This window comes from Procambarus clarkii, chromosome 57, assembly GCF_040958095.1.
Source record: "Procambarus clarkii isolate CNS0578487 chromosome 57, FALCON_Pclarkii_2.0, whole genome shotgun sequence".
NCBI classification, from domain to species: domain Eukaryota; kingdom Metazoa; phylum Arthropoda; class Malacostraca; order Decapoda; family Cambaridae; genus Procambarus; species Procambarus clarkii.
Genome location: NC_091206.1, coordinates 8,013,348 through 8,024,329, shown reverse-complemented (window position 1 = coordinate 8,024,329; position 10,982 = coordinate 8,013,348).

The window sequence follows — 10,982 nt, the reverse complement described above, 5'->3', positions numbered from 1 at the left end:
TTGAGTGTACTCATTTTGGAAGACCTTACCTTTAAAGAACACAATAAAGTAGCTGTCACTTCTGCAAGAAAAGGACAGGTTGGATAACAAGAACTTTTAAAACTAGATATGATGAACCAATGATGATACTCTTCAAGACGCTAGAGTGGAATACTGTTGCACAATGACAGTCCCTATCAAAATTGGAGAAACTGCTGACCTGGAGAGCGTGCAGAGATCCATTCCTGCTGAATCCACTCAGTAAAACATCTAAACTATTGGGACCGACTAAAATGCCTAAATCTGTATTCTCTTGAGCGCAGGCGGGAGAGATACATAATAATTTACACGTGGATAATAATAGAGGGGCTGGTCCCAGACCTGCACACAGAAATAACACCACATGAGACCAGGAGGTATGGCCGGATGTGCAACATACCCCTGTTGAAAAGCAAAGGCGCAATAGGTACTCTGAGAGAGAACTATCAACATCAGAGGCCCGAGACTGTTCAACATGCTTCCACTACACATAAGGGGTATAACTGGCCGACCCTTCGCAGTGTTCAAGAGAGAACTCGATAAACACCTACAAAGAATACCTGATCAATCAGGCTGTAACTCATACGTCAGGCTGCGAGCAGCTGCGTCCAACAGCCTGGTTGACCAGTCCAGCAACGAGGAGGCCTGGTCGACGACCGCGGGGGACGCTAAACCCCGAAACCATGACAAGGTAACCACAAGGTAGGTAACCCCCATATGAGGCAGCTCCTATTTATGTCCACCCAAATTCATTCAAATATATGTCTAACCTACGCTTGAAACAATCACGTGATCCCACATCTGCAATGTTACCGGTAATTTGTTCCACAAATCAACAACTCTGTTTCTGAGCTAGCAATATACCCGGTTTGGTTTTTATTAGCGTAAACAGGGCCTCAGAATGAAGGAATTCTGTTACTTTCTTTCACGATGCATTTCTTGAAAGAACTTCTACAAATTTTTAAAAATTTGCTCGTTTCTTTTGACAGATCCCGACACTTTTGATGCTGAACCTGAGCATTCATCGCAGTGAGGTGAGTGACACTTCAAACCATGAAATTCCACTTCTCACTTTCTAATGCAGCACGTTAACGTGACATAGCGTGGCCCACTGTACCACGTGGCAGCATGCTGTAGCACCCTGTAACATACTGTAACATACTGTAGCATATTGCAACAGTGGCCACGTTTACGTAACCAGCAAATCACTATGAATTTAATTTCCAATCACCACGTTTTCCATTTCCACGGCGATACGTGTAAACGCTTGCAGAAGACTTGGCATCCAGCGTGTTATTATACTGCCAAGTGTGAGGCTCATCATTTTGCTGACATGACTTCAGTGTAACTCCTCACGCGAAGGGAGGGAATGTAGTTATGTTCCTTCCTTAGTTTCTTCCTTCCTTCCTTCCTTAGTTCCTTCCTTCCTTCCTTCCTTCCTTCCTTCCTTCCTTCCTTCCTTCCTTCCTTCCTTCCTTCCTTCCTTCCTTCCTTCCTTCCTTCCATTCTTCCTTCTTGCCTACAATGTGTCCTTTTTCCACACTTGTTTTTTCTCAGCGTCGACACTCTCTCTGATGTTCACCACCGTTCATCTCCACACGCAAATTGCTACCACAGTTTATCACTATATGTCATATCGTCACCATCCGTGTCACCATCAACGCTATTATTCATACTAGTTATGAATAATCACTCTGCAATTCATACCACTCTGCACCCACACCACCACCCTCACCACCATCAACACCTACCACCCACACCACCACCCACACCACCACCTACACCACCTACACCACCACCCACACCACCACCCACACCACCATCAATACCACCACCACCCACACCACCACCCACACCACCACCCACACCACCACCCACACCACCACCCACACCACCACCTACACCACCATCAACACCACCACCACCCACACCACCACCCACACCACCACCCACACCACCACCTACACCACCATCAACACCACCACCACCCACACCACCACCCACACCACCACCCACACCACCACCCACACCACCACCTACACCACCATCAACACCACCACCACCCACACCACCACCCACACCACCACCCACACCACCACCCACACCACCACCCACACTACCACCCACACCACCACCCACACCACCACCTACACCACCTACACCACCACCCACACCACCATCAATACCACCACCACCCACACCACCACCCACACCACCACCCACACCACCACCCCACACCACCACCCCACACCACCACCACCCACACCACCCCCCACACCACCCCCCACACCACCACCCACACCACCACCCACACCACCACCCACACCACCACCCACACCACCACCCACACCACCATCAACACCACCACCACCCACACCACCACCCACACCATCACCCACACCACCACCCACACCATCACCCACACCACCACCCACACCACCACCCACACCACCACCCCCCACACCACCACCCACACCACCACCCACACCACCACCCACACCACCACCCACACCACCACCCACACCACCACCCACACCACCACCCCCCACACCACCACCCACACCACCACCCACACCACCACCCACACCACCACCCACACCACCACCCACACCACCACCCACACCACCACCCACACCACCACCCACACCACCACCCACACCACCACCCACACCACCACCCTCGCGTGTGGTCATGGACACATTCGTGATAAAGTTTTTTAACACTTCGTCTTATTTTTGTTAAACCATCTTATCACGCCTTGGTTCATCTCCATCTGGGATGGGTGAGATGGGCGGAGAGGCGTGATACAGATTTTGGACAGGTCGTGACGCTCTCCTCTCAGGCCTCGGAGTGTTTCTGTGCTGGTCTGTTGCGTGTGTGTGTGTGTGTGTGTGTGTGTGTGTGTGTGTGTGTGTGTGTGTGTGTGTGTGTGTGTGTGTGTGTGTGTGTTTGTGTGTGTACTCACCTAGTTGTGCTTGCGGGGGTTGAGGTTTGCCTCTTTAGTCCCGCCTCTCAACCGTCAATCAACTGATGTACAGATTCCTGAGCCTATTGGGCTCTATCATATCTACATTTGAAACTGTGTATGGAGCCAGCCTCCATCACATCACTGCCTAATGCATTCCATTTGTTAACTTATCTGACACTGAAAAAGTTGTTTCAAGCATGTCTGTGGTTCATTTGAGTACTCAGTTTCCACCTGTGTCCCGTTGTGCTTGTACTCCCTATGTTAAACAATCTGTCTTTATCTACCATATCAATTCCCCTAAGAATCTTGTATACGGAGATCATGTCTCCACTAACTCTTGAGTCTTCCATCGACGTGAGATTTAGTTCCCGGAGTCTTTCCTCGTAGCTCATACCCCTCAGCTCAGTTTCTAGTCTGGTAGAATATCTTTTAACCTCTAATTTAGTTAAGTGCCTGATTAGATTCGGTCACTACGCTGGAGCTGCATAATTTAGAATTGATCTGACATATGTTGTATATAATGTTCTAAATGATTCCTTACACAAGCTTTTAAATGTGTTTATATGTTTGCCAGCGTTGCATATGCCACTGATGATATTCTCTTGATGTGGGCTTCAGGGGACAGTTCTGGCGTGATATCAACCTCCAGATCTTTCTCCCGGATCGTTGGAGAATGTTATCTCTCAAATAGTTCGGTGTTTTTGGCCTCCTGCTCCCTACACTTATCTTCATTACCTGACATTTGCTCGAAATTAACTCTAGTAGTCATTTGTTGGGCCATTCCTTCAGTTTGTCTAGGTCGTCTTGTAGCCTCATGCTGTCCTCCTCTGTCTTAATCCTTCTCATAATTTTATCATCATCAGTAAACATTGAGAGGAATGAGTCTATACCATATGGAAGATCATTAACTTATATCAGAAATAGAATAGGTCCGAGTACAGAACCCGGTGGGACTCCACTGGTGACATCACGCCATTCTGAGGTCTCACCCCTCACAATAACTTTCTGCTTCCTATTACTTAGAGTCTCCCTTATCCACTGGAGCACCCATCCAGTTACTCTTGTCTGTTTCTCCAACTTATACACCAGCCTGGTAATGTGTTAAAGGCTTTCTGACAGCCCAAGAAAATGCAGTCTCTCCATCCTTCTCTTTCTTGCTTAATCCTTGTCACCTGTTCGTAGAATTCTATTAGACCTGTGAGACATGAATGGGGAATATGTGAGTCACTCCAATCTCATATCGGGAACTGAATGAGGAATCTGAGTTACTTCATTGTCAGGGCGGGACTGAGTGAGTAAAATGTGAGTCACCTGATTCTGATGCATTGACGTTAAAGTCTAATGTTTACCTACCAGTGATTGCTTACCGGTGACTGCTGCGAACTGAGGTCAAGCTCAGTTTCCTGCAGTTTAGAATTAACAATAATAGCAATCATGACAAAAAAGAAGGGAAACTACTAATAAACGCTAGTAAGTTCACAATAAAGAGGAACGGCTATCAGTCAAGGGTCTATAAAAGCCTCGAGCAGGTTGACCAGACCACACACTAGAAGGTGAAGGGACGACGTTTCGGTCCGTCCTGGATCATTCTCAAGTCGATTGCAAGCCTCGAGGAGGCTTGCTTGATGCAGGTTATAGACAGACTGAAGACTTTTGAAGGCTAGCCTAAGTGTAAACAAGTATGTGATAACTGCAGCAAGGTATCATAGTACAGGCCTGACCACTGCAGGCCATTAAAGGTCAGTGGAAGCCTGGCCACCGACCATCCATCACTTCTCAAGGGCCAGAGCCTCGGAACATCGTCTACAACAGTCAACTTGCTCCAGCCACCTGTACATTAGCTCTAATTAGGCTCAAGTCATCAATCACTCAGAATGTAAATTATTCAATAATAATCTTCAGCTTCATCTCCAATGATTGCAGATGAACGCGTGCCGAGAACGTAATTACTCAAGGAGAAAGGTACCCACCGCAAGGAGCTGGATATAAGGGACTGGAGAGAGGAAACGCTTTCCAGAAAGTTTACTTCTGAATACTCAATATTGAAGATGGTGAGTAGCGCTGAGTTTGGGAGGGAGGGGAGGGCTCAAGAGGGGGGGTTTATGGAGGTAGGGGCAGCGAGAGAGGAAGAGGAGGTGGGGGGGGGGGGGAAGGAGAGTGTGGAGTGAGGCGGTTAAGCGGACAGGTTACGCGGGGGATGCTGTACCTGGCATGCAATGTGGTGTCGGACATCATGTTGGATTACCCGGCGCGGACGTCGCTCAGCTTGAAATTAGTGTGCCGCCCGGGCCGCCCCTGCGTCGGGAACCCTGCCGGCGCTCCTCCTCCGCCGCCGTCGTCCTCTCCGGGGATCACAGCCCAGGTGTCGGCTTCTCCCTCCTGCCGCCACGGCTGCTTACACGGCTTTGTGTTTTGTTCAAACAAGATATTTAAGATATTTCTTACCTTTATATATATATATATATATATATATATATATATATATATATATATATATATATATATATATATATATATATATATATATATATGTCGTACCTAATAGCCAGAACGCACTTCTCAGCCTACTATGCAAGGCCCGATTTGCCTAATAAGCCAAGTTTTTATGAATTAATGTTTTTTCGACTACCTAACCTACCTAACCTAACCTAACCTACCTTTTTCGGCAACCTAACCCAACCTTAACCTATGAAGATAGGTTAGGTTAGGTTAGGTAGGGTTGGTTAGGTTCGGTCATATATCTACGTTAATTTTAACTACAATAAAAAAAATTGACCTCATACATAATGAAATGGGTAGCTTTATCATTTCATAAGAAAAAAAATAGAAAAAATATATTAATTCAGGAAAACTTGGCTTATTAGGCAAATCGGGCCTTGAATAGTAGGCCAAAAAGTGAGTTCTGGCTACTAGGTACGACATATATATATATATATATATGTCGTACCTAGTAGCCAGAACGCACTTCTCAGCCTACTATGCAAGGCCCGATTTGCCTAATAAGCCAAGTTTTTATGAATTAATGTTTTTTCGACTACCTAACCTACCTAATCTAACCTAACCTAACTTTTTCGGCTACCTAACCTAACCTAACCTATAAAGATAGGTTAGGTTAGGTTAGGTAGGGTTGGTTAGGTTCGGTCATATATCTACGCTAACTTTAACTCCAATAAAAAAAAATTGACCTCATACACAATGAAATGGGTAGCTTTATCATTTCATAAGAAAAAAATTAGAGAAAATATTTAAATTCAGGAAAACTTGGCTTATTAGGCAAATCGGGCCTTGCATAGTAGGCTGAGAAGTGCGTTCTGGCTACTAGGTACGACATATATATATATATATATATATATATATATATATATATATATATATATATATATATATATATATATATATATATATATATATATATATATATATGTCGTACCTAATAGCCAGAACGCACTTCTCAGCCTACTATTCAAGGCCCGATTTGCCTAATAAGCCAAGTTTTCATGAATTAATGTTTTTTCGTCTACCTAACCTACCTAACCTAACCTAACCTAGCTTTTTTTGGCTACCTAACCTAACCTTACCTATAAATATAGGTTAGGTTAGGTTAGGTAGGGTTGGTTAGGTTCGGTCATATATCTACGTTAATTTTAACTCCAATAAAAAAAAATTGACCTCATACATAGAGAAAAGGGTTGCTTTATCATTTCATAAGAAAAAAATTATAGTAAATATATTAATTCAGGAAAACTTGGCTTATTAGGCAAATCGGGCCATGAATAGTAGGCTGAGAAATGAGTTCTGGCTACTAGGTACGACATATATATATATATATATATATATATATATATATATATATATATATATATATATATATATACATATATTATATATATATATATATATATATATATATATATATATATATATATATATATATATATATATATACATATATTATATATATATATATATATATATATATGTCGTACCTAGTAGCCAGAATGCACTTCTCAGCCTACTATGCAAGGCCCAATTTGCCTAATAAGCCAAGTTTTCATGAATTAATATATTTTCTAAAAAAAAATTCTTATGAAATGATAAAGCTACCCATTTCATTATGTATGAGGTCAATTTTTTTTTATTGGAGTTAAAATTAACGTTGATATATGACTGAACCTAACCAACCCTACCTAACCTAACCTAACCTATCTTTATAGGTTAGGTTAGGTTAGGTAGCCAAAAAAAGTTAGGTTAGGTTAGGATAGGTAGGTTAGGTAGTGGAAAAAACATTAATTCATGAAAACTTGGCTTATTAGGCAAATCGGGCCTTGCATAGTAGGCTGAGAAGTGCGTTCTGGCTACTAGGTACGACATATATATATATATATATATATATATATATATATATATATATATATATATATATATATATATATATGTCGTACCTAGTAGCCAGAACGCACTTCTCAGCCTACTATGCAAGGCCCGATTTGCCTAATAAGCCAAGTTTTCATGAATAATTATATTTTCTCTAATTTTTTTCTTATGAAATGATAAAGCTACCCATTTCATTTTGTATGAGGTCAATTTTTTTCATTGGAGTTAAAATTAACGTAGATATATGACCGAACCTAACCAACCCTACCTAACCTAACCTAACCTATCTTTATAGGTTAGGTTAGGTTAGGTAGCTGAAAAAGTTAGGTTAGGTTAGGTTAGGTAGGTTAGGTAGTCGAAAAACAATTAATTCATGAAAACTTGGCTTATTAGGCAAATCGGGCCTTGCATAGTAGGCTGAGAAGTGCGTTCTGGCTACTAGGTACGACATATATATATATATATATATATATATATATATATATATATATATATATATATATATATATATATATATATATATATATATAAAGTCATTGCTTTTCATAAATGAAAAATCAGTATTTCTTTCACAAGAATTTACATTTAACAAATTTTGAATGAATTAGTCCAGTAAGTTGAATCCTTGCAATTCCTTACGTGAACAGACAATGCATGTCTGTTCACCCCTGTCTGTTCATTGCAGACATTGAACAGACAGGGTGAACTCTTCACCCTGTCCTTATACTATATTTGTGTCTATTTAATCTTCTGTGAAAATGTTTGCCTGTTTGGCCAACACAGAACTTATTACAATATTTAGTTTTTTATAATACTGAAATTCCTAAATACTACATCCATGTTAAATTGTTTTAGTAGTTATGAATTTCATTCAGGCTATGGTAAATGCCAGGGCCTGCGGGCCGCTCCAAGCAACAGCCTGTTGGACCAAACTCTCACAAGTCAAGCCTGGCCTCGAGCCGGGCTTGGGGAGTAGACCTCCCAGAACCCCATCAACCAGATTTGTTGCATTCTTAATATTGTGTTCTTTCTTTTATCAAAGAAAGGAAAGTATTATGAGCAATTTGGCTAGCTTTATCAATAAAATACTTTGGTATTTTAAATTGTAACCTAGACTATATATGACACTAATTTCACCTATAAACTCAGGACTACATATCTTTAAAACCCTCTAAACCATACAAGGAAATACAGCTTGTTTTACTCTCTGATGAAGAGATGAGTAAATGTGTTCATAACATACAACATTTCTTGGTTTTCTATGTACACATAACTCGAAATTCTTTTCACATTTATAAATTAACACATCAAAGGATGGTCTTGTTAAATATCCATTGTTAACATAATGGATAGGGTACATTATTATTTCTAATAAAAATGTGACTAGACTTTTATTCTTCGTCGTGAGCAAAACCCATCATCATCATCAGCAGTGTAACTATGTTACATTAGGAGGCAAAATTCTACTTAATTGTCTTATTTCATAGAACTCCATATAAAGATTGCTTAAAACAGGAAAAACATAGTTTCACTACGTTGATAGAAATCTGGACATATTATTATTAGAATTCATATAGCCCTATCCATAATTTTTTCAATGGAAATTAAAAAACAAATTACAGTCCTCAGACGTACTAAATTTTAATTATTAAACTAATTTCAAGTTTCTGTACGTATAAAACCAACAAATGTTGTTGTTGTTTTTTTGCAGAGATATTCCTGCGCGGGCCCTAAGCCTCTGGCTGGCCCACTAAGTGTTGCTTGTTTCTGTTTTACTTGGGCGGAGTATGAGTATTTATGACTCGTATGGTCGCTTCAGTAAGAGTATTCCAATTGATTGACAGTTGAGAGGCGGGACCAAAGAGCCAGAGCTGAACCCGCGCAAGCACAACTAGGTGAGTACACACACACACACACTCATATATATATATATATATATATATATATATATATATATATATATATATATATATATATATATATATAATTTCATATATAAGTATAATTTCATTTTATTTTTTCTTGGAAGGATTGAGCTCGAGTCTATGAAATTTTAGAGTACTCCATGTTTTGTTCCAGCGAAAGTTAAATCTCAGATTGAACACCGTTTAGGTACCCTTTGAGACCTTCTACATGTTATCATTCTGGCCTGGCTAGGACAACGACGCCACGTACTCTAAAAATATGTTTTCTCACTTGTACTCTATTAAGAGCATCATCTGAAAATGCTCTTTACAGAGCGGAAGAGCAACTAAATGTGTTCATTTCAATGCAGCTCTTTACATGAATTATATAAAGCGTTGTATATATGAAAAATATATAATAGTCGTCTCTTGGCATTACATATACCAGAGAGTAATTAATATATTGATAACATATCGATCAGTTGAAGACTTCAGAAAAGATGAAAACAAACCCAGTGTTCCAACAACGTCAATTCCTCATCTTTTCAAGGTTGCTTGGCTTCCCTGACCGCAGCTAAGTGGCTAGTTTCTTTAACCGCCTGGGCAGGTCCTGGGGCCTTGTTTTGATATGGGGTGATTAATAGTGCAATTTTCTCATACCATATCTCATCAAGCTTGAGTCTAAAGGGCGTATGCGGGGGGGAATGGCCAGGCTTCACGATGAACGTCTCTCGCTTAAAAAATGGCTTAGACAATCTTCCCACCGTTAGAGCCTTTCATCAACGCTGTATCTGATCTCTTTAGGGATTCTTTATTGATTGTAGGCCTCCTATTTCTGTCCTGAATGTATTGTTTAGGGTCTCAGGATTGAAATCTTTATCGAAATAACAAATAACGTTGTATTATTTCCTGAGTGATGGGCAGTGACGCGTGTCTTAGTTCATTATTGTTCACTTCGTCATAAATCTGGCCACACGGGGGCCCATTTTAGCCTTTTAAGAAATTCTTAAAATAGGCACGATCATTTAAATTCGTTTGTATATACCCTTAGCTCGTGAATATTAATGAGATTTATACTTTAAATCATTTTACAAAATTGGCTTAGGAGATTTTTATTTCAAATAAACTTGATCGTTTGCTGAATTCCAAGATGCCGGCGATTTTTCTCTGCGCTTACAACATGGAGTGGTCAGGGTCAGGAAAGTCAGCCAAGAGATTCCTGAAGAAGTTCACACCTGGCGCTCCGGTACGCTCATCTATAAGCACTATTGGAACTAACCTAAAAATAATCATTCCATTACGAGACCATTAACTGCTTAGTTCGTCTCTCTCTCTCTCTCTCTCTCTCTCTCTCTCTCTCTCTCTCTCTCTCTCTCTCTCTCTCTCTCTCTCTCTCTCTCTCTCTCTCTCTCTCTCTCTCTCTCTAAGCGCAAATCGACAATTACTCGCTGACTCTTACCCAGACGAAGTCTCGTTCTGATGTTCATGAATGCCGTCTCTTTAGTGGCTCTGAGTCTGTTGTGGCGCATGTTGCCCATGAGCGAGAAGTTCGATGTTTGAGCCGAATTTACAGACTCGATGGGCCCTACGAGACCTTACAGAATGGCACCGTGTTGACCCGAGGTCTTCATTTGTCTGTGCCAGGAAAGAGTAGCCCGAGGTAACCTGTCGCTCAGTAAGGCACAGTCTGAATGGATAATTAAAGCCCACGTAATGAC